The 25,021-nt window shown below is 43.2% G+C and overlaps 1 protein-coding gene across 3 annotated transcripts in view; it reads left to right on the forward strand.

Moving 5' to 3' along the window:
- The window catches only part of SLF1 (SMC5-SMC6 complex localization factor 1), a 673,081-nt gene that overhangs the window by 383,584 nt on the left and 264,476 nt on the right, over positions 1-25,021 (forward strand). The gene's annotated exons all lie outside the window — the stretch shown is intronic.

Consider the following 25,021-nt stretch of genomic DNA (forward strand, 5'->3'; position numbering starts at 1 on the left):
GCAATGCATCAAGACCAACTAAGAGAGTCCTAATCTACCGAATTAACAGTGCTGTTCATGTAGATAAGAAATCCTGTTTTAGGTGAAACAAAGAAATTTAAGGAGTAGATGGACACAATGGAGATCTGAAATTAAACTGAACAGGCTCATTAGAATGTCATACAAACGCTTCGAGAGCTCCCAATTGAGGTCTACGGACAGCATGGTGGAAAACCTACCCGCTCGCCTGCACAATGGTGCTAATGTCTAGTAACATGTCCCCCATGGAAAAATGCTGGTAATCCCCAACATTGTGTGGGCAGGTACTGCACAACAGTGCCAAGGACCAAACGTAGATCAGTTTCAGTAGCTTAAAATTAATGCACAAGCCCTCACTTATTGAAGTGTCATGCTTCATTAGCAGGCGGTACTCCTTGCTGGAGAGGTGCTTCAAACACACAAAGGAAGGCGACCTGCCCCAATGCGTATTCCAGAAGCAGAGGAACAGTACTTTTCCATAGTGAAAACATGGAACCCATGCCCAGGCTTGAGGCTCTCTTATCATGTCTACGTCCACATCCCCCATGTTCTGTTCCTGCACAGTGCAACCTGGTGCTGGTGAGAAGAAGCAAAAACACGTTCAGTTAGAAAACAAGTTTTGTGGAAAAATACCTTTGCCACCTATGTGACTGTATCTAAAGCTATGCTAAGCAAAAAATTGAGTCAGTGGTCAAGATGGAGTCTGTGGTTAAATACAGATAGCATTACACCAGCGGGCCCTGATGAATAGGCTCTTTACCAGAGATCTTTTCCATACCCAAAATTGCCTGGCGAAGGAAGTTGGGTAATGTGCTGCATCTAGCTTGGAGGAGGGATAGACGGTAAGATGCTAAGAGATTTGGGGATATGTGAAATTAAAATTGTGTATGGGTTGTAAAAAAAATATTTCTTATTGATGCTGAGAACTTATGCCAAAATTTAAAAAGTATGGGATAACCAGGTGCACTGCGACTTGAACATGAGAAACGGGTTGAGAGACCTTACCCGTTCCATAGACTTTTGGCAAGACCCTACTGCTGTCGGACATGGGATGAGTGGCATTGACCAAAATGGTTCTATTACCAAGATGCTTATGCTAATGCAGATTTCCTTTTGCATGCTACCACTATTGGTATTTCGGAAATTGGATGGACTCCTGGTGTTGCTGATCTGGGCAGGCAAACACAGCAGAGCTCAACTGGAGGCTCTGAAATTGGATCAGGTGCCAGGGGGACTGGGACTACCAGACCTCCAAATGTATTACTTTGCGGGATTACTCCAATATGCCACACTCTGGTGTGAGGAGGAAACCAACTGAGAAAAAATCTACTGGAGGGCTTGGTACCTTTAAATGATCTCCCAAAACTCCTGATGGGTGGCCATAGGGTCCCAGAGAACACACGTTATATTGACATTGTGCCAGGGCCATCATTCTGCAAGGGATTAAGGGGGTCATTCTGACGGCCATTCTGGCATTCCCGCTGGGCCGGCGGGCGACTGCCAGAAGGCCGCCCGCCGGCCCAGCGGGAAACCCCCCTCAACAATGAAGCCGGCTCCGAATGGAGCCGGCGGAGTTGTAGGGGTGCGACGGGTGCAGTGACACCCGTCGCGATTTTCAGTGTCTGCAAAGCAGACACTGAAAATCATTATGGGGCCCTGTTAGGGGGCCCCTGCACTGCCCATGCCAGTGGCATGGGCAGTGCAGGGGTCCCCCAGGGGCCCCACGACACCCGTTCCCGCCATCCTGTTCCTGGCGGTAAAAACCACCAGGAACAGGATGGCGGGAAGGGGGTCGGAATCCCCATGGCGGCGCTGCATGACCCCCTAAGATTGTTGTGCCAGGACCAGCGTATTGCCTACAATTACCACCACTGTGCCCAAGCCAGCATGTTGGTAGGGGTTGCCACCATTGTGCCAGGGCCCACGTTTGACTAGGAATTACCTCAATTGTACCATGATCAATATAGAGCCAGGAGTATCACCAATGTGACATTGACAACACGTTCTCTGGGATTGCCACCATTGTGCCACAGCCAGCATGTGCCAGGGATTACCACCATTGTGCCTTGAATTTGCCACTATTGTTCAAGGGCCAGCACATCTCCAGTGATCAGCATCATTTGGGCAGAGCCAACAGGAGCAGCATGTTGCCAGGGATTACCACCACTGTTCATGGGCTAGCATTTTACCAGGAATTAGTTCCATTGTGCCAGGACAGCATGTTGCAAGGGTTTACCAATATTGTGCCAGGAACAGCATATTGTCAGGGATTATCACCATTGCGACAAAGCCAGCAATGTGCAAGGGAATACTACCATTGTGCCAGTACCTACATTTTGTCAAAGATTTCCACCATGGTGCCAGTCCCAACTTGTTTTCAGGGATTACCAACATTATACCAGGGCTGCCATTTTACCAGGAATTACCACTATTGTGCTAGAGCCTGTATTGTAACAGCAGTTGTCACTATTGTGTCAGGACCATTATGCTACCAGAAATAACACTAACATGCAAGTCTCATTATGGTGCCAGCGATTAACACCATTGTGCTAGTACTAGCATGTTGTCAGGGAATACTACAATTGTAATAAGCCAACTAAGGAGGAAACAGGTACTAGGTCCACCCTTCAATTAAAAAACTGTAAAACTGGAAAGGATGGATGAATAATACTCACCCTACATCATATTAAGGTTAAACCATAAATGAATAAGGGCATGAGGATATCTAATATCAACAAGCTTTTGCAATGAAGTGGATCTCGCGTTTGCTTGAGTTAGAGCTATTAGCATTGTCAACTTCTAACCGGACTTTTCTTGCCACATAAACTAAAAATGAAAGTAAAACAGTTCCACATAAGCGAGCTGACGGCCGCCATGAGTGTGAAGCAGGCACACAAAGCGAAACAGAAGTTCGCTTGCAGTGAAACCTATCGGCAAAAGTGCAATTATCCAGCTAACTGGCAAAAGTGCAGTTATCCATGTAACAGGGTCGATGTCATGCAAAGCGCTCGACTACTGCCCAGCAAGATTGCACTGCCTACGAAATAAAGAGAAAAAGTAGTCCAGAAACCATGATGAAAAGATGGAGCTTTGCATGTTTTCAGTAGTTGGCCGGTGCACTCGAGGAGGGCTAAACACCAGAAAAGGCATGACGTATGCATGACTTTCACTAATGAAATCAAGTGAATTTTTAAAGGCAGGTCCACGAACCAACCAAACTGATGGGCGTGGTTAAAAGCCCAGAGAGAGATTACACCAGGGACAGAACGCTTTGCATGCTGGACCCTAAAAATGGAATAAAAATTGTTCTGTATGAACAATTTCTCTAAATATAGTTGTCAGATATAAAAAGTCAATCATAGCATATGTTCCAAGTTCATATATAAAAATATTTGAAAACCAGGTTAGTACACCACCTCATGGTGCTCAACTGACATTTACCAATCTTACGAAAACTGTAATTATTATGTAATATATCTTTTTAAAACAACAAGAGTCCCCATCGTCATGTCAGCAGCAGACCATCCCGTAACTATAAGGGATTAAATTAAGGCACCAATTCTGGAGTGGGGATTTTACATATGTCCCCACATTCTCCAACCACTTCTCTCAGGAGGAGATATTGACTCAAATAGTTTCGACATGCACCAACCAAACATAATATGGCATCTTCACCCCTAATGTCTAAACTTCCCTTTTAAACTTAAGAGGAATGTGCTTATTAGCTTTTCAATGGTGTAACTTCAGGACTTATGCATTGGATCATGACATACCCATCCTAATGTCCTAGAAAAAAAAGTCACGTCATGACTTGCAAAACTCGTATAGGCTGCGCGATCCTTGATGAACATAAATGCAGTGATAAACTAATCCCAAACACACAGTAGAAAAATAAAGGAAAAACAACAATCTACTTAAGGGATGGTTACTCATTTTGAAAGAGAAACATGTTAGTGGTGGTGTTCTATATATAATCTCCAGTATCTTTCAGTTGCCCCCTTATGATTTCCTTAATCTTGTTCGACAGACGTTTGTAAGTACTACTGCTAATCTTCCTTTCATCTCTCTCACAAATGGAATGAGTAGATTTTTATGATTGTGTTTCTCTAGCTGCATAATTTTTTTTACCATTCTATTTAGGTACCCTCTCTTCAGTAGTTTGCAGATTGATACTCTGATTGGGATGTATACTCCTCCATTTGAGAGCAATTTCTCACTTTTTTGAGAAATTGGTTAAAGGAGATGTTTTCGCGTAAAGCGCAGAGATGGAAATACTCAAAGTGTGTAATAAGGCATTTTTATCAGTTTTTTTGTAACAGACGTTTCTTTCTAGCTTTTCCACCTTGAACTCTGATCTCCAAATTCAGAAAGACTAGGTTTGTCTTATTGTATGTCTCTGTAAAATTCAAATGAATACCTCTACCCTTTAACCACAGAAAAATGTAAACACAGGCCTTTTCTGTCCCCAACCAGATGGCAGACTCGTTGTCCAAATTGTAATATTTCCATTGATTCTGTTGTAATAGGATGTGCTTTTATTCAAAATCTAGCACATGCTTGAACAGCTAGGCTAAGGTTGCATGTTGCAACCATAGATGTATGCCTGTCTGGAGAAAAAATGTATTCTTAAACTCAATTTTATTTTTTGAAGACTCACTTCAAGCAGCCAGTGACAAAAGAGATTGGTACTTGGTACGGCCAGTTGTTTTATCGTACTGTGTCCTTAATTACTGATAGTTTGGTTTTGAAGAGGGCTAGGATAGAAGACCTCAAATCTACATCAACCAAGATTTGATTATCAGGGAGATTTTAACAAGCTAACCATAGAGATTGTATATTTTAGGTAAGTGTCTCCTGTACTATTTTTTTTTTTTTTAAATCGACTTCTTTGGTTAAAGGCTCCAGAATGGCACCTACCCTCAACACAGTGAAATGTCCTGTGGAGGAAACCTATCTTTATGTATCTTTGGGAGAATATACAACAAGTGGACTCTAAGCTTTCTTGCCCTCTCCTCTTGTTTGCTGATCTCCTTATGAATAGTGGCTTCTTCTACCAGAGTTTGAATTTCGATCCTCTGTCCCTTCGAAGGATCAGTTCCAAATACTTCATTGCCCAATAGACCTAATACATCCCAATCTAACAAATCGGTGACCCCGACTTTGTCAAAAGGCTGAATTATTAGATCATGATTGTTTGCTAAGGAGTCCACAGCTGAGCATTCGTCCATAGAGAAGTTCTAGTGATAACTCCTTGATCTGTTTTCAAGTTTAGCAACACCATTTAAGACTACTTGTTTAAAGACAATAGATGAAGGTCTACTATTAGGTGCTAAAAAAGCAAAGGCTTACTTAGCCCTGTATAACATGATCATTGTCCCTCCCCCCCCCTCCAGTGGAGTGTTCAAATAATTTAGTTTTATTCTGATCTTCTTCAAGAGTTGGGCAAATTGAATGGGTACCAATCCCTGCCTTTTTACAAAATTCTTGTTTCTGGCACTCTAAGAATGTAAGATGGCAGATTCATGATCATTGTTCTGGAACCGCCCCTTGTTGCTGGCAGCTCTTGGGGAGCTTTGGTCCCATACATCTTTGTTCGAATCCCTTGATCTCTCTTGAGGTCTTCCCCGGGCGTGTACAATAAAAAAGACCTTTTATGACAAGCCCCTTGTCTCTACTGTCATTTTTTCAAAATTATATATGTCTCAATGAAGTACTGGTACTTGGTTCTTCTTCACTACTTGTCTCCCTGAAGGTTCACTTTTTGGAGTACTTTGTTTTGTACGCGTTTGTTTCTCCTTTTCTATCCGGTGCAGGAGAGCCCTAGCATGGCCCCGGATAACCTCCTTACCCGCCACCCACAGCGTTGCATTAGAGTGGACGATGCCCAAATTCTCTCTATTGTTAAATTTCTACATTTAGATCTGCTGAGTAAGTTGCGTCTTGTAGGACCCAGGCAATGAGACACCATATCGGTCTCCGATTGGCGTCTAGGGAGCCGGTAGTCAGGAGCAGTGGTGCGTGATAAGAGATGCCCGGGCCAGTATCTGTTCTTGGGTGTGGGTGTATTGCCTGGAGTGGTGATGCCAAGTCTCGCATAAGCCCAAGTTACTTAACCATTTGTTGAGAAGAGCGGAAAAATTACGTCTGGACTGTGAGGAAAGTCCCGTAACATCTAGGTCTAGGTCAAGAACGGCATTCATGTCACCTCCAATGATGGTGGGGCCTGTGGGCATCTGGGTGATAATGTCTGGTAGTTTAATGAGGAATGTTTCCAACCCTGTTGGGAGAGCGTATACGCTAAGTACGTTAATTGACTGTCCCTCCACTGTTCCTGTTAGGGCAATGAACCGCCCCTGACAGTCTTGCGATGTTCGGTGTACCACCACTGGGTAGTTGCAGTGGAGAAGAATTGCGACTCCCTCTGGCCCCTCCTATGAAACCTGCATGGTGAACCTTGTCGAAACCGTACTAGGCCAGGAATGGGCAGTGAGTCCCCATTAGGTGTGTTTCTTGAAGGAGTAGAACCGAAGGATGTAGACGTTGTGAGTGTCGTAGGACAGCAGCCCTTTTAATTTTATCTCAGAGCCCATTGACATTCCACGATATTATGGTATGTGGAGCCATGGGATTTAGGGAGTTAAAGAGTGAATTCGGGAGAGCCCTCTAGTGAAGAGTCCCGGGGACTAGTGACGGGACCTATGTTATAGGTGTAAACTTGTGCCAGGATACAGTGCGTACATGAGTATCTAAGACCACAGAACAATGACATAATAAACAAAACATGTCTAACGGTATTTCCCCAAACAATCTCCCCTACCCACACCTCCCTCCCCAACCGGAGAAGCATCTGTCACCCTTCGAGAACTGCTAAAATAACTTTTTTTAAAAAGCAAAAACTTGATTGGTATGGAGTGGTGGACCTCTCCAAAGAACAGGATCTGTATATCTGTCTGACTGTTCTGCCCGCGCTAACCCCAGTGGTCTTTATCTTGAGCCCCAGTGGTCAATCAGATTAATGGTGACTGGCTTAATCTTTACCCCTCTGGCCGGGGGGACTAGGTCAGTTGGCCCAACTGTTAGGGGCCCCTGCGCGGTGTGGAGCCGGAGCCCAGCAAATGAGATAGATGCAGTGATTTCAACCCTAACCGGCGTGATCCAGTGCGGAAGCAGTTGGGGCGAGCATCATCCCCTGCGGCTGTTCCCCAGGTATAGAGTCAAGGGCCGGTCAGGAGGACTCTCCGAGCCCGGGTGGAGTAGCCGCTCCTCCATTGCCCACTCACATGCTGACTCATTCGTATCAAAGAAATTTGTTTTTCCTGCGTGCAGAAACTTGAGGCGGGCAGGGAAGAGGAGCATGTATTTTTAGCTGTAGGGCTTTCAGTTTCTGTTTCACTTGATAGTAAAAGTGTCTTTTTGTCCAGAAAAATTAGGATCTTCAAGTTTTGTCCAGGCGGCGGGCTTCTGTCAGGATACAGTCACAGAAGTTAAGGAAGTGGACTATCAGCACCCTAGGGGCAGCTCCAGGGGGGGCTTCGCCACAAGTATCTTGTGGGCACGTTCCCCAGCGTAGCATGGAGACAGTTTGTCGGAAGGCATCCACATCTTGAGCCAGGTCTCAATTAAGTCATTAGTGCGAGCGCCCTCAATCCCTTCTGGAAAACCAACAAAGCGCAGATTGTCGCGTTGCGATAGATTTTCGTCATCTTCTGCCCGGCGCTTCAGTCCGTAGGTATGGGTGAGCAGGGGGTTTACTTCAGTTTCTAATTCCCGGACTTCATCTTCCGCTGGGGAGATATGTTCTTCAGTTTCAGTGATACGCATTGTGGCATTTTTAAGGTCTTGTTGCATTAGGGCCATGTCAACTCTTACTTCCCCAATTTTATGTTCCACTGCCATTTGAGAGGACTGGATGGCTTGTAGGATTTTTGCGGTGTCTCCTGTTGCAGTGGGCCTCTCCTCCATGCCCTCCCAGCCCCGGCACCAGTCGAGGCTGTGTATTTATCTATGTGGGCCTGGGATGATGTGGGCGGCATCCGTTTCTCTTTTCCCATGGCGGGTAGATGTGATCACCTCGAGGTGGTCGACCAAGCAACAGGTGCGATAGGAACCGGGTTGGAGGAGTCATCCCTCCTAACCAACTCAACCGCCGCCCAAGAAGGCTCCGGGAGCCTCCCTCACACCTCCTCATGGCCCCCTAGGCCCTTATTTGTCCCAGAGCTTGGCTGCGGAGCCCCCTTTCTCCTGCAGCGGTGCCCCCGGGGCACCTCATTGTCTCGGTTTAGGTATGCAGGGAGGCTTTGAAATTATAGATCATTCAGTGATATTCTTGGCTCATTATTGACCAACAGGCCAGCAAGGCCAGCTTTGACCCTTCAATACTCTGTAATCCATTGCCCTATTGGCCAAAATCAAGATCTATTGTCTCTTTAGTGCATTTAAAATCTCCCATTCATTAAGATTATCTGGTTCTTTTTCCATTGTCTATTCCTCAAATTATTGGGTGACAACGAGGATCCTAGCTATTGCTACCTTGCTGCCTCCGTAGAGGCTAAACAATTCTCTCGACTCAGCTAAACAGTTCTCTTGACTCAACTTAATCCACACTAGGGTAGCAAACCTCACCTTTGATAAAGGTACCACCATTATGCCAGGGCCAGCATATTGCCAAGAATTACCATCATTGAGACAGGTCCATCGTTTCATGGCATTGGCAAAACACTCTCTCCTCACCTGCATAAGCACACACGTATGATAGAGATCAAATTTTACTAATATATTAGTGGCATAGAAGTTAGCATATGGTAACTTACAAACCTTAATTTAAAAGCCTAACAGAGAAATTAATGTGGAAATGTAAATTATGCACGTTTGAAACATGGTGGACAATGTGGTGTCATTTGTATTTTGACATCACGTTTAACATGAAAGAAATTGTGCATTTATATTTGAGTGAATTACTGACATGAAATAATGCAAAAAGTATTTTACTAGATGAACATTAGAATTAAAGTATTAAATGAATATGAATTAATCAAATTTATGTTGAATTAGTTGAATTTACTAATGTGCGTTATATGTTTGCAGAAAAATAAATGCATGTTATAATTGCTCTAATATTTTGCAAATAATCTGTGCAATAAAATAATTTGTTTTACATATATGATAAAATTGTAAGGTGCGCAGTAGGATTTATGTCTGTTAATTGTGTTAATGCACATGTAGGTTTCTTAGCTTAAGTAGGCCTGAAAGTTTCATTTTTGCAGCAGTAGAGACAAATCACTTGCTTATTCTGTTCCCTCTGATCTGAATATTTTCCCCTCGGTTGCTGATGTGATATTGAATGTCCTATTGTTTTAAAGACGAAGAAAATATTCTGGAGATTAGCAAAGTAACAATATTTGTCCTATCTGTCGAACAAGACAGGAAATGTATAATTATAATGTGAGAAATATTTAGTCCATTCTGAGCATCACGAGAAAGACATCTTCATTAACAAATATCTAGAAAATGTAATATTTTTCTGAACTGTCTGAAATAATTGAAATGGTAATGTGCTTTCTCTGAGAAAATCCGAAATAGTTGAAAACTTGATGATGCCAGTGACAACTATCGGATGCTGAATCTTGTGTGTAATATGAGCCCACCTGAAGGACCAATCAAAAAATATATATAATTATATATATATAATAGATATTTCTAATTATTGAGGAACTTTGAAACTTTAAGTCAGTCTACTCCTGTCTCAAATCTACCACATTTCTGTCCGAATCTGTTGATGCCTGGCGGAGGCTGCTTCTGTTATTCCCACCTCCTACCCCTCTCAAAGTCTTCTGCCATATTAAATTTTTGTAATATGCGTTTCTTTTAGTCTTATTTGCCCCATTTGTTTAAGCCGTTCAGTGCTATTATGCCCAACTAATTCTGAACTGTTGACTAGTCCTATGTGCAACTCGTGTTCTGCACTGTCCTGATGCTGCTGTCTACCGATGTCAGCAAAAGGTGAACGCTCTATCTGATGAAGTATTCCTGTCTGCTGTCCCATGAGGAGAGGTATAATTAAATGTGGTTTCTTGTTTCTTTTCTAGCTTGGATTATTACACCAGCATATTTTTAGATAGAGTAACCCTAGTTAGATGATTTTTACAAATTATTTTTGTCTTTCCGTTTTACTTTTGCCCGCATGTGTTAGCACATTTCCAGACATTCAGATCTGAAATCGTGTTAGAAATAAGGATGGCTCAACCCTGAAATTGATTGTTAAAAATTATGTTTGATGATTTGTATGCTTTGAAATCTGATACTAATGTGCATATTGTGGTTTTGTTAAGTTATGTTATTCTTTTGGAGTATTTAATAGTGCTGGTGTTTAGTAGGTTAAATCTATGTATAAGTTTTGGTTAGCCAGTGGTTTTCATCTATGTTTATAACTTAGTTTTGCCCACCATATACGTAACATTGATATTCAGTTTGGAGTTTGATTTAGTGTTAAATTGCTCTTGATGTTCAGAATTGTTTAAGGCTTTATATCATTGATTTGTGATTGAATGAATCTGACTACTATACTCTTCACCATGTCTAAAGGTCTAGTCGACCTGTAGTGGTGGCACTAGTAATGTCTCACCAGGGTGCTTGCAGTTTCTGAATCCAAAGCGGGAAGATGACCTCTGTGAGCGCTACAGCAGTTTTGGTAGCAGAGTTATGGTTATGTCTTGTGAGGAGGAGAGTCAGAATATGCCCAAATTGTGAGTTGTTCTTGGTGTAGTGGAGGGGCTGATGAAATTTCAGCGTTGTGTTACAAGTGTACGTATGTGTTTTGAGTAGGGTTTGCGCTTGCATTGCTTTGACCAAATTGTGGTGAAGTGTGATATATGAAATGAATAGCGAGTTTGTGTATTCTAGGAAATTGAGTAGAAAATTGCGTACTTCAACTAAGACAGCAGGGAGTTGGCGTACTCTAAGTGAATGTTGCGGTTTGTGCTAAAAATTGCCCACTTGGTTGTTGTTCTTTATGGGTCTGCATGGCCTAAGACTCCAGAGTACCGCACGATTGTATTGAGACACTTGGTTAATTTATTGTCTGCAGTGAGTTGTTGGTCGATTGAGAGCTGTCGACAAGACTAGTGGATTTCCTTGAGTGTGTGAGTTGTTGGTTAGTATTAGGTGAATCCTGAGTGTACAAGGAGAATCTGTATCAACTGGAGTGAGATTTGTGGGTCAAATCTTACTTGGATTTGTGAGAAAGCCATAGCCGGATGAGTAGCTGTGCGAAAAGGCACAGTTGAAATTTCCTTACAACTTTCAAAGTATTTGAGTCCTACCCATAGGTAGTAGACAGGTTTGTTTGTTGTGCTCGCAATATTCGCATTTAGGTGTTTTACATGACAGGTGTATGAGATGGCTCTGAGGTGAGTTGCAGCTGCTGAGTGAAGTGAGTGTGACGTAATTTGGTCCGCGCTGGGATAGGTCGGTTGGGGAGAAAAGCTGCAAACGCATTGGTGGACAAGACTACGCTGCTATAGGTTGAGAACATCTCTTGAAAAGGACTGTGGGATTGGAAATGACTTCCAGGTTTTGTAGAATGTGTGTTTGTGAATTCGATTTGTGTAAAAATGAAGTTTCTCAATGCTTTAAGGAGTGTGTTGAGAACAGATGTTTTTATTCCAGTTAAAGAGGATGAACCTGCTCCAGCTGGGGGTACACCAGCATTTGAGGTCATGGTGGAAAGAAGAGTTTCAGCATGTCTTTGGGTAAATCAATGGTGCAAAATAACTGAGAAGGAGGGTAACTTAGCTTTCCCCTGAACTTTTAATTTAAGAATATTAGAGAATTTGACGAGGGTGTTGTATGAGTCAAAACCCCTTCCTAGACCTGCACAATTTGTAAGCACTTGCCATTTGGGAATTAGTTGCAAGACAGAAAGAGGCTCAGAAATTTGAGAGGAAGTCAGAAAAGACTGCAGCAGAAGCTAGATGGGATGAGGATCAGAGAATGTAGAGAACGGATAAATTACATGCAGTGAGGTTATTCCCAGCAATTACACAGGAAGGTGATGGAAATGAAATCTGAAGAAGATCTAGAATAGAGGTTAGGTGAAAACAGAAAGGTAGCGGACACCGAAAGTGATGCAGAGGATGAGTTTGTAACTCAGTTGTTGCAGAATCGTCACCCACCATATAATGCAGTTAAATCAGTAGGTCAGAATGTATTTCCGAGTATGGCCACAGCCCAATTGCACAAAGCTAGTTTCAGATAACTCCAAATGTACCTACTGCTAATTTTGCACGGGTGCCAGTGGTTTATACAACAGTTCCAATTGTTAATACAGTCCAGAATGTCACAGTTCCAGTTATGCACAACCAATTCAGAATGAAGGAATGACTCAATTTGAGTCCACACCTAATGCACAGCCACCTACACAGATTGTGAACCAGAGGCAGCGCCGCCATGGAGGATTCTCCCAGCCGGGGCTAATCTGGCGGGAAACCGCCGGTCCCGGTGGGGCGACCGCGGTATTCTTTACAGCAGCGGTCGGAATACCACATGAAGCACCACCAGCCTGTTGGTGGTGCTTCCGTGGACACCGCCAGGGTTGGAATGAGGGCCATAATGTCCTTTACTAATGATTACTTATAGTTGAGGGAAAAACAGCAAATGGTACCAGCAAATTGAGAGGTTTGTAAAGCTTGCAAAGTGTTTGTAGGAAGATCTGAACTCTTTATTTGAGACTGTGATTCCAGCAGATTTGTGGGTTGAGTGTAAACAAAGTGTTGATTGGCCTACACAAGAGCTGCCACAGTATGCAGTAACAGGTGCGCCGTCTTAGGAAGTGATGAAGAGCCTCTACAAGGTGATAGAGTTTTTTAAATTAGAGTTTCCCCAAATATATTGATTGACAAAGAATTGACAGGACATCTCAAGAGACAAAAGAGTCTGTTCATGCATGTTATGAGAGATTGCAGTGGGCATCCAAGCAGTATAGTGGCACAGAAATTATTGAACCAAGAGACATGATTCATTTTGTGTTGCACAAAATACTTTAGTGAGAAAATTGAGTTGAAGCAGAAAAGACTAAGGGAGAAGGTGATGGTGATGCAAATCAAATTTGCCCAAGCAGTAGGTATGCAGAGATCGCAAGGAATGATGAACGCAGGAGGAATGCAGGGAACACTGCAGCAGGGCAATACAGTACCTCAGTTCAGAGGTAGAGGTTGTAGAATTCGAGTAGATCTGAATGTTAAGTTGACTGATGTTCACAACATAAAGAAAATGCTTCTTTGTCATGCGTGCAGCAACGTCGGACATTGGAAAAGGGAGTGTCCCTATAGTAATGTTAATAATTTGGTGCAAGGTGGTGGTGTTGCGCTGATGGTTGACAACAGTCAGTTTCAAAATCAAAGAGTCCGAAGGCCCCGAGATCAAAACATGAATGTTCCTACAGGGCCAGTACAAATCAGTTTCCTCAACAAGTACAATTTCCTCAACAGCAAATTCAAGCTCCACAACAAATGCAGATAACACAAGCTCCGATGGCACAGCAACAGGTAACGGTTCCTCAGCAGAATGCGAACCAAGGAACAAATGTAAATCAGTTAATCACACAACACCCATTCATCACTGATAGACTTCAGTGATGATGGAATGAGTGGAGAAAGCATGAGTGAAAGTTCACAAGAGGAAGAATGCATGTTGGCTGCCTCACTGGAGGTAGATCAGTGTGATCCTTATGTGAATGCAAGTATCATGGGTCATGATGTTTCATTTCTGGTTGACACTGGAGCAACTTGTTCCACTGTCAGATCTGCAGAAGTCCCAAATGTGTCCCTTTCTGGAAGGACAGTTCAGGGTGTAGGAGTAGTAAACCAGTGTTTGGTAAATCCCATTATAGAGCCCATTCCAGTTAAAATAGGAACCTTTGAGGATCAGCACTAATTTGTAGTGTGTAATTCCAGCCCTGTGAGTCTGTTAGGAAAGGCTTGCTGTGCAAATTGAAATGCTTCATTACGTGTTCTAAAGAAGGGATAGCAATTCAGACAAAGAATGGTGATGAAACCTCTAGTCAAATTGATGAGATTTATCCTCTCATTACATTATTTCCTGCCATGACGGTTAAAGACCTGCCCCATGAATTACAAAACACAGTAATGTTGAGTGTTTGGGATCTCGCCGTTAAAGATATTGGGCTTGTATGAGGTGTTGAACCAGTTAAAGTGACTGTAAACCCAAATGCAGTTTTCCCCAGAATGCCACAGTATTCCAGAAGTACTCCATTAATTTTAGACTTTGATGAGCAGGGAGTTCTAAAGGAAGTGGTGGGTAGTCCATATAATTACGCTCTTATGGGATTGCAAAAGCAAGTGGGAAATATCGCATAGTAAAGTATTTGAGAAAGGTGAACAAAATTGTGGTTTCCTGTTGTCCTGTGGTGCCAAATCCAGCAGTAATTTTATTCCAGATTCCATGTGAAGCAGAATAATTTTCCGTTATTGACTTGTCACAGGCTTTCTTCCCTGTGCCTTTACATGAGGACCTTTTCTCATTCAGATTTGGCAACCGTGTGTATTCATTGTGCCATACTCCAAAGGGGTTTTCAGAATCTACATCCATTTTTAATCAGCTTTTATAGAAGAACTTAGTCATTAAACATGCCATTTCAGTCTGCTTCAGTGCAATACATTGATGGCCTGATAGTTGCATCTAACACACGAGAGGCTTGCAGACAAGATACCATAGCGTTATTGAATCATTTGGGCGAAAAAAGACATAAGGTTTCCCCTACCAAATTATGGTATTGCCAGAAGGAGGTAAAATATTTGGGTCATTAAATTGAGAAAAGTGCAAGAAAAGTGTCCCGAGAGAGAGTTGCGGCTATCATGAAGATGAATCCCCTCCCCCAGTTACCCAGAGAGATGTCATAATGTTTTTGGGAATGGTGAGCTACTGTCGCCAATGGATCCCAAATTTTTCAGTAATTTCCAAACCATTTCAGATGTTAGCACACAAATAAATTACAGACCCAGTGCCCTTTAGTGAAGAAAGTATGAAAGCTTTCACTGACTTGAGAGAGAGTTTGTGAAGTGCTCTAGCCTTGGGAGTGCCTGATTAAACAAAACGCTTTTCACTGTTTTGTCATGAACGTGATGGTTGTTCTCTTTCAGTTTTGACACATTTGCACGGAGGAACAAACAGACCTTCTGCATATTTTTCCGCCACATTGGATCCCGTAGCTGCTGCTTTGCCTGGCTGTTTAAAGGCAGTGTGCACTGCTGCTGTAAGCATCGGTCAATGCAAAGGCATTGTGATGGGACACCCTTTAAGTTTTTATGTCCCACATTCAGTCGAAGTTCTTTTAACAAGAACTAAAACCCAATATTTGTCCAGTGCCTGTCTCACCCGTTAAGAGTTATTGATCCTTGGTTCAACCAATGTGTCCACCAAAAGGTGTTCTGCACTAAACCCAGCTACATTGTTGCCTGTTAATATTAATGATTCAAACAATGCAATGAAGTGGAACATGACTGCCTCGATGTCATTGAACTGCACCAAACCCAGACCTGATATCCAGGATACTCCTTTAGAGGAGAATGATCAATTTGTATTTGTTGATGGATCGTGTTTAAGAGGACAGAGTAAGCGGAGTAAATGTAAATATGTGTGCATTGGTTTAGTTATTGTATGTATGATTGTGTGTATTTTATTGATTGCGGGAATGAGAAAGGAGAAATGCAAAGCACAGCAACTCCAGTGCAGAGAATGACACATCTAAGCAAGATGAGTTTTATAAGGATGAGGGATTGCTTCATTTAGATGACACAAAGGGAGATTTGTCTTCCATTGTTTATTATAGCTCCCTTTATGAATACGTGGATACAGTGAATGTGCATGATTGTTGTGTGTACACAATTTCCTTCATCAGTACAGGAGAGAATCACCTATCACAGCTTACCACTGACTTGTAGAATTAGTTGTAACTTATTATTAACACGTTTGTATAATTAAGAGTACATTCAGTACTTCTATTCTAACTTCAATTTAGTTTTCTCGTTTGTGCCCATTAATCAACATTTGACCAGCATCACAAAGGCTAAAGACATAGATATAGTAGGTGGGATCTTTGAACCTACACTAACTTTTGGCACAGCATATGCACACCATAATAATTTAACATGTCTTCTTACGCAAGTAGAAACAGAGTTTATTTATCAAGTTGATGACGGAAATAGGCAATGAAAGAAAAGATATACTAGGGTGTAGTTTCCAGAAAGAAATCAATACACAACACACCTGATACACAAGGATGCTTAGCTTTAGATTGCCATCATGTAGGGAATCTTTGTATATATAGGCCGCAATTGACAGCTGACAACAAGTTTGTGGGAACTAGTGAATGCAGACATGTGTTTTTGTTAGAGTGTATGAGATTTTATGCTAAATGGACAAGACCCCGCTGTGCCTGGTGTATATGACATCTGTGGTAATAACGCTTATTGCAAGTTACCGAAAGGTTGGTATGGCACGTTATTTAGGATAGTTTTTTTTGAAAATCTGCCAAATGTACAACCCTTGACAATCCAGCAGGGACTGAGAGACTTAAAGTGGTTCAGAGATTGCAGGAGATAGTTTTGGAGCTTTTACTCCATCAGTAGTTGTGATCTTGAATGACATAAAGATAAGGAAATTATCAACGATTGTAGATAAGATGCCAACTGATTTTTCAGCAGCAATGCTCCTAATGGATACGGAAATGGTTACAGTAAGGTTTATGGTTTTACAGAATCGCCTTGCGCTAGACATCTTTTTAGCAAAAGAAGGCAGAAACTGGAGCAAGGTCTCTGAAGTCCAACTCACCAAAGCCCTCCGCCACTCCCCACCACCGGACACCACGAACGCCAACACCTCAGCCTGCAACCTCCACCAGTGGATCTCCAACTGTGCCAACACTGTGGCCCCCTCTCAGGAAACCCTCCAACAATCAACACCACAAGAAAATCAGCTGGTTCTCCCTCGACCCCCAAGAATCCAAGCACACCTTGCAGATAATTCGAGAGAAAGTGGAGAAGCAGCAAGAACACGGCAGACCAGAAAGCCTTCAAAACCGCCATCACCGTGCACCGCCACCTCATCAGAACAGGAGGAAATCTGCCATTCAGGAATGCATCAACACCAACGCTTACAACAGCAAGGAACTCTTCACTGTGGTCAAAGAATTCACCAAACCCAGCATGGGCACTACTGACATCCCACCCTCCCAAGAACTCTGCAACACCCTCACCACTTTCTTCCGTCTCAAGAACCAGGACATCTATGATGGATTCACAACCCAATACCCACCATCCTGCCCACTGCCACCGCACCCAAAGGCTGCACCCTCCTGCCAACCCTCCACCACTGAACACCCCTCACTTCGGAAGACACCCTCAAGATCATGATATCAGTCTACTCCGGGGCACCCTTGGACGCTTGCCCCCACCACATCTTCAACCGAGCCGACGCCACCATCGCCCCGAACTGTGCCGCACCATCAACTTCTCCATCAAGTCTCAAACCTTCCCGGAAGACTGGAAACATGTGGAGTTCAGCCCTCTATTGAAGAAGCCATCCGCTGACCTGACTGACCTGAAAAACTACAGACACATCTCACTGCTCCCCTACCCAGCAAAAGTCATCAAGAAGGCCATCAATGCCCAGCTGACCGAATTCATTGAGACTAACCGCATCCTGGACCCCTTCGAATCTGGATTCAGGAGCAACCGTAGTACCGAGACCGCAATCCTTGCAGCCACAGATGACGTTCCCACCCTCTTCGACCGTGGCGAACCAGCAGCCCCCATCCTCCTGGACTTCTGCGCCACCTTTGACGCTGTCTCCCACACCACCCTCTGCACCATACTACATGACGCCAGATCTGCTTCTTCCTCACCGGCCAAACCCAGAGAGGCAGGCTCCCACCATTCACTTTGAAACGGACAGAGACCAGCTGCGGTGTCCCCCAGTGCTCCTCCCTGAGCCCCATCCTCTTCAATATCTACATGACCCCTCTTGCTAACATCACCAGACCTCATGGTCTCAACATCGTCTCCTATGCCGACGACACCCAGCTGATTCTCTCCCTCACAGACAAACCATCAACAGCCAAGGACAGCTTCCACAACAGAATGAAGGCAGTCACCGCCTGGATGAAAGACAACTGTCTCATGCTCAACTCTGACAAGACTAAGGTCCTCATCCTGGGCTCCACCCTCTCCGCTTGGGATGACTCCTGGTGGCCCACATCTTTCGGGATCACCCTTCGACTACGTACGCAACCTCAGCATCATCCGCGCCCCCTTGCTGGCAATGGCCCGCCAAGTCAACACCTCCACATCATTGTTCTTCCACACGCTTTGCCTGCTCCGAAAGATCTTCAAATGGATCCCCATTGAGGCAAGAAGAACAGTCACCCAGGCACTCAGCAGCAAGCTTGTCTACGGGAATGCACTTTATGCGAGCATCACCAAGAAACTCTAAACAAGACACCTTAGAATCCAGATGGGGTGACTAGGCTCATCCTGACCATCCCCCGTCACAACCACATCACCGCACACCTGAGAGACCTCCACTGGCTACCGGTCAATAAAAGAATCACCTTCAAGCTCGTCACAAATGCATACAAGGCCCTAAACAATAATGGACCTGCCTACCTCAACCACCTCCTCTCCTTCTGCACTCCCACCAGACAGCTCCGCTCCTTCCAGCTGGCCCTCGCCTCCACCCCTGGGATCCGTAAAAACTCGGCTGGAGAAAGTTTATTCTCCTTCCTCGCTGCGCACACCTGGAACACGTTGCCTCTCCATCTCAGGCAATCACCCTTGCTGATCCACTTCAGGACGGGCCTCAAGACCTGGCTCTTCGACTGATCCGCATCCTTCTCCCCAGCGCCCTAAGATCCTCCAAGTGATAATCTGTGATTTATAAATACTTGATTGATTAAGGAGATAAGGAAATACTTATCTATTCTGACAAGTTAGAGACATGACTTGAATGACCTGAAACGGACAAATGTTTAGAAAACAATAGGTGAAGGATTCTCTAAGGTAGGATCTTGGGTTGGAACCTTAGAAATGGATTGTGAGAATGATCCTTAAACCTTTGATTGTGACAGTGTGCATAATTTGTGCACTTGGATATTACCAGACTTAAAGTTTCTGGAAAAAACAAACAGTAAAGAATAGACATAAAAGGGAAGAAATGGAGAGTATGGGAAACAGATATTATCAGACAATGAAGAGAATTGACAATTATCGCACACCTAAAACCTATGCATTATCAGAGCACAAGGTTTTATTTTGTCTCGATGTAAATGAGAAAAGTTATGTTGTGACGGCATACATTGCCATCAGCGGAGGGACTGATCGAGATCGAATTTTACTAATACATTAGTGGCGTAGAAGTTAGCATATGGTGACTTACAATCCTTAATTTAAAAGCCGAACAGAGAAATCAGCGTGCAGTGTAAATTAGGTACTTTTGAAATATGGTTGACAATGTGCCCACCATTCATATTTTGATATCGCGTTTAACATGAAAGACATTGTACATTTATATTTGAGTGAATTACTAACATGAAATAATGCAAAAAGTGTTTTACTAGATGAATATTAGAAGTGAAGTATTAAATGAATATGAATTAATCAAACTTATTTTGAATTAAGTGAATTTATTAATGTGTTATGTGTGCAGAAAAATAAATACGTTTAAATTGTTCTAATATGTCGCAAATAATCTTTGCAATAAAATAATTTGCTTTACACATATGAATAAATTGTAAGGATTTATGTCTATTGTAATAATGTACATATAGGTCTCTTAGCTTGAGTTGGCCTGAAAGTTTCATACTTGCAGCAGTAGAGGAAAATTACTTGCTTATTCTGTTTCCTCTGACCTGGCTATTTTCCCTAGGTTGCTGACGTGATATTGAATGTCCTATTGTATTAAAGACGAAAAACATGTTCTTGAGATTAACAAATTAACAATATTTGTTCTATCTGTCGAACAAGACAGGAAATTTATAATTCTTATGTGAGAAATGTTTAGTTCATTCTGAGCATCGTGAGAAAGACTTCTGTAGTAACAAACAATTAGAAAGTGTAATATTTGTTGGAACTGTATGAAATCATTGAAATGATAACGCGGTTTCTGTGAGAAAATCCGGAATAGTTGAAAACTTGATGGTGCAGGCGACAACTATTGGACGCCGAATCTTGTGTGTAATATGAGCCCACCTGCAAACCAATCAAAGGACCCTGGATATTTGTAATTATTGAGAAACGTTGAATCTTTAAGGCAGTCTACTCCTCTCTCGAGTCTACTATGTTCTGTCAGAATCTACTAATGCCTGGCAAAGGCTGCTGCTGTCATTTCTACCTCCTGCCCCTCTCAAAGTCTTCTGCCATATTTAATGTATGTATTATGAGTTTCTTCTAGTCTTATTTGCTCCATTTGTTCAAGCTGTTCAGCATTATTATTCATAACGAATTCTGAACTGCTGACTAGTCCTATGTGCAGCCTGTGTTCTTCACTGGCCTGATGCTGGTGTCTACTGATGTCGGGAGAATGTGAACGCTCTATGTGATGAAGTATTCCTTTCTGCTGTCCCATTAGGAGAGGTATAATTAAATGTGGTTTCTTGTTTCTTTTCCAGTTTAGATAATTACACCAGCATATTTTTACAAAGAGTAACCCTGGTCAGATGATTTTTGTCTTTCCCTTTTACTTTTACCCGCTTGTGTTAGCCTGTTCCCACACATGCAAGTCTGAATTTGTGTTAGAAATAAGGAAGGCCCAGCCCTGAAATTGATTGATAAAATCGTATATTTGATGATTTACTGATGTCATCATCATCTCCTTTGAAATCTGATACTAATGTGCATATTGTGGTCTTGTTGATTTATGTTATTCTTTCGGAGTGTTTAATAGTGCTGCTGTTTAGTAGGTTAATTCTCTTTAGACGTTTTGGCCAGCCAATGGTTTTCATGCATGTTTATAACCTATTTTTGGGCACCTTATATGTAACATTGGTTTTGGGATTGCGATAAAATTATTCAGTTTGGAGTTTGATTTAATGTTAAATTCTTCATGGTGTTCAGAATTGTTTATGGTTTTATGCCATTGATTTGTGATTTAATGAATCTGACTACTGTAGTCTTCACCAAGACCAAAGATCTAGTTGATCTCTAGTGATGGGAATAGTGATGATGTTTCACTGGGTGCTTGCAGTTTCTGAACCCAAGGCAGGAAGAAGTCCTCCACAAGCGATAGAGCCCATACACGCAGACGCATGCAGTCACACACAGAGACATATGTGCATGTAAAAACTTACACTAACATGCACCCACCCACTCACACAGACATAAGTGTTCAAACACAAAAACACAGACAGGCACACTTGGGCAGACACAGTGCGGAAGCTTTACGTTTCTTAATGACTACTTTTTTGGTTGCCTGCTTCTTCTGTCCTTCCTTGGCCTTGTACGGCTCCCAGTTAGTACTCCTAGAAGAGGGAGCATCTTGGGCAGCCAGGGAGAGGTGTATGCCTAGGGACTAGCTGGAGTGCATCAGAAGGGGACGGGCAAGGAAACAAATAGTTTTTTCTTGACTCTGTGCTCCAGTGGGCCACCTACTTCTCTCTTTTCCCCAGCTCATGCGGCTTCTGATCAGTGCTCCCAGTAGGAAGGGGGTAGCACCTCGTGCAGTCCATTACAGGAAGAGGGGTGTAGAGGAGGTAAGCAGGTGTGTGAGAGGTAGTTATCAAGAGGGAGTGGGTACGGGGGTGAGGAGAACAGGCCTGCCTGTGGTGAGGGATGGCCGTTGGTGTCAGTTGTTCTGGGTGGGTGGAGGTGCAGGGGCAGTGGAGGCACTGGTGGATGGTTTTGCTTTGTTCCGCAAGTGCAGCTTTGACAGTATTTTTATAAGCTTGCATAGCAATAGGCTGTGCAGTATGCCTAGAAATGTACTGATTACTCATTTTTCTCTTTCTTCACAATTGTTTTCACCTCAGTTCACCCCCCTGTGGAGGACTAGATGCGAATGATAAGGATTATGTGATTCTGGTTGCTAAAGGCTGTAACTAGTAGGTAATGTGAACAAGATATCTAATCATATCGGCGAATCATACTCTCCATAAAGTATAACAAGCAAGTCATGGATTTGGGTTTTTCTGTATTATCATGTTAGATCAGTAGTGAGTGGCACTTGTTTATTATCCTTGCATTTGCCTCTTATCATGCTTGATTGAGTGGATGATCTATGGAATGTACATAATGTGAAAGTAAATCTGAGTGTCATGCTTCGTTTGGAGATTGTTGACTGAAGCTTAAAAGGGCAAGCTAGTGAACATGATGTGGTATGTAGATATGTTTTTACTTGGTTTTAGGTAAATCCTGCAGCCAAGAGAATCTGTTCTGCATGCCACAGAGGCCATTCTTACTACATTGGTCATGAGGTGGGTCATGTATGGAGTCACATACCATTCCAGGATCTTAAAGATGTTCACTCGGGAGATGGCAGGCTATCGCAAAAGAAGTGCAGAGAGCCATTCTTCAGTAAAAAGGGACAGAACATAGACAAAAGTAACTTACATGTTGTGTTCGCTATCAAAAAACATGATGATAATAGTAGTCAGTCATCACACCAGAGGGAAGTAGCCATGACAATACTGAAAGCCCAAATAGCACAAGATGCGGGTTGGAGTTAGAAATGCTTTGTCACCAGATAGAAGTGAGTGAAGTTTACCTCCCGAGAACCTAGGAGAAAAGGAATCTGCATCCAGCTTGGTAAAACAGAGCAAATGTTTTTCTGATTTATTGAAGTCTGACCTGTGCGGTGGAGGCTACCATTTCAGCAAAGACAACTACTACAGACGAGATGAGCATGGGCAAGGGACTGCTCAAGTTTCAATTTGGATCAACAAGATTTTGCCAAAAGTTGTAAAGAAGAGGAGAGTATGGGGGTCATTACGATCCCGGCGGTCGGTGTTATAGTGGCGGTAGTACCGCCAACAGGCTGGCGGTACATACCGCCATATTATGACATTGGCGGTTTGCCAAAAGCCAAACCGCCAATGTACCACACTGAGCGCCATGGTGGTAACGACCACTGGGCTGGAGGCTACAGTCTCCAGCCCGGCGGCCGTCACTAGGCCACCCACAGTAATATGACCCCGCCCACCGCCATGGTTTCCGTGGCTTTTTTACTGCCATGAAAACCATGGCGGTAGGCACTATCAGTACCAGGGAATTCCTTCCCTGGCACTGATAGGGGTATCCCCTGCCCCTCTCCCTCCCCCCCCCCAGACCTCTCCCCTACTTTTCCCCTCCCACTTCCGTCCCCCCAACATAAACACACCTACATGCAGACATAAACACGCATACGCATACCCACATTCACCCACGCATGCATACATCCATGCACACACACTGTCCTACATACAAGCACACACGCATTCACACATCACAACATACACGCACACTCACATTCATGCACACGAATTACACATGCCTCACACCCGCATGCACACACACAGACACAAACACAACATTCCCCATCCCCTCCCCTGTCGGAGCACCCAATTTACCTGCTTGCAGGGGGTCCTCCGGCAGGAGACGGGACGCGCAGCTGCTGCCAGCAGAGCGTTGGCCAGCAGAACACCACCAGACCGTATCATGGGTCATGATACGGTCTGCGGTGGTCTACTGGCATGGTGCTGCTGCTGGCAGCAGTGCCACCTTACCGCCGTCCGCTGCCATGTCCATGCCTTCTGGCAGAATTCCGGCTAAGGTCATAATATGGCGGATGGTAGGTAGCCACGGCGACGGTCTTTTAGCGGCCGTCGCCGTGGCGGTAGGTAGCATTTACCACCTATTTCATAAGGAGGGCCCATATTACATACTTCCCCTGAATCTTGCTATTAAAACAGCAAGCTGGGTAACATTTCTATTTTACATCTTAAAAGTCCCACCACCAAGGACAATAGGAAGAAAGAAGACTTTACATAAATGATGTATACCAGTTGAACAGCATAATTTACTTCATTGACACTCCGATGTTTGACTGATAAGGTTGATTTTCTGTTTTCATTGATATTGGGTCATTCCGATGGTCTTCAAGACATGCAAGTTTATGACATGCTGAGGTCTGCATTGTTATGCTGCAACCAGTCTCATGATTTTGGATACATCTTAGTTGGTGCTTCATAGTATTACCTCAACATACTTCTTGTCAGTCTGTGCCACTAGTTGGGATGTCTGTGCAAGATGAACTGAAGAGCTCAGTATTGCTCTGAAAACCTGAAGGTGAATCTCGTGGTGAAGCACATCTTGCATAGAGTGCATACCCTCTTGAGTTCCTTTACACACCTGCAAGGGGAACTACACTGTAGTGTGTGGTGTGTGAGAGAGCTATATGAGCATTACTGTTTCATATTTGCTAAGTGCTGTAGTCATTGAAGACAGTATCATCTCAGAAGGTAGAGAGGAAGAGCTGTTTCTGTACTTTGTGTAAGTGGAATCACTATGCTGAGCTTTGGGGGTTGATGCTACATTCATCGATGACCATAGCTATTAGGAGAAGAGCAAGTATGTTTTTGTCTCTGGCTACCTAATAGGGGTGTGTTGTAGTTGCAACTGGTGTAATGGATGTGTCTTCTTTTGAGATGCACATTCAAGAATTTTCATTTAAGATAAAAAGAGTAACAAATTCTAACGTTACCCTTCACAATTGGCATTGTGTTTAGGAATATACTAGTACTTCGTATTTAAAGATAAAGGGAGCAAGTGGAAAATGATGTGTGATGCATTTTAGTATTTCTGAAATTAATATTGATATTAAGGCTCTACACTAATATATGGGTTTTGGTGTACTGTAGATTTGTGATTGAGATGGTGTGGTGTAAATATTGCATTAGCATTCTGCAGGCAGGGTATAAATGACTGGGTGAATGGTGCCTTGGAAGATCACAGTTGGCGTAAGG

Source organism: Pleurodeles waltl, chromosome 1_1, assembly GCF_031143425.1.
Source record: "Pleurodeles waltl isolate 20211129_DDA chromosome 1_1, aPleWal1.hap1.20221129, whole genome shotgun sequence".
In the NCBI taxonomy this organism is placed as follows: domain Eukaryota; kingdom Metazoa; phylum Chordata; class Amphibia; order Caudata; family Salamandridae; genus Pleurodeles; species Pleurodeles waltl.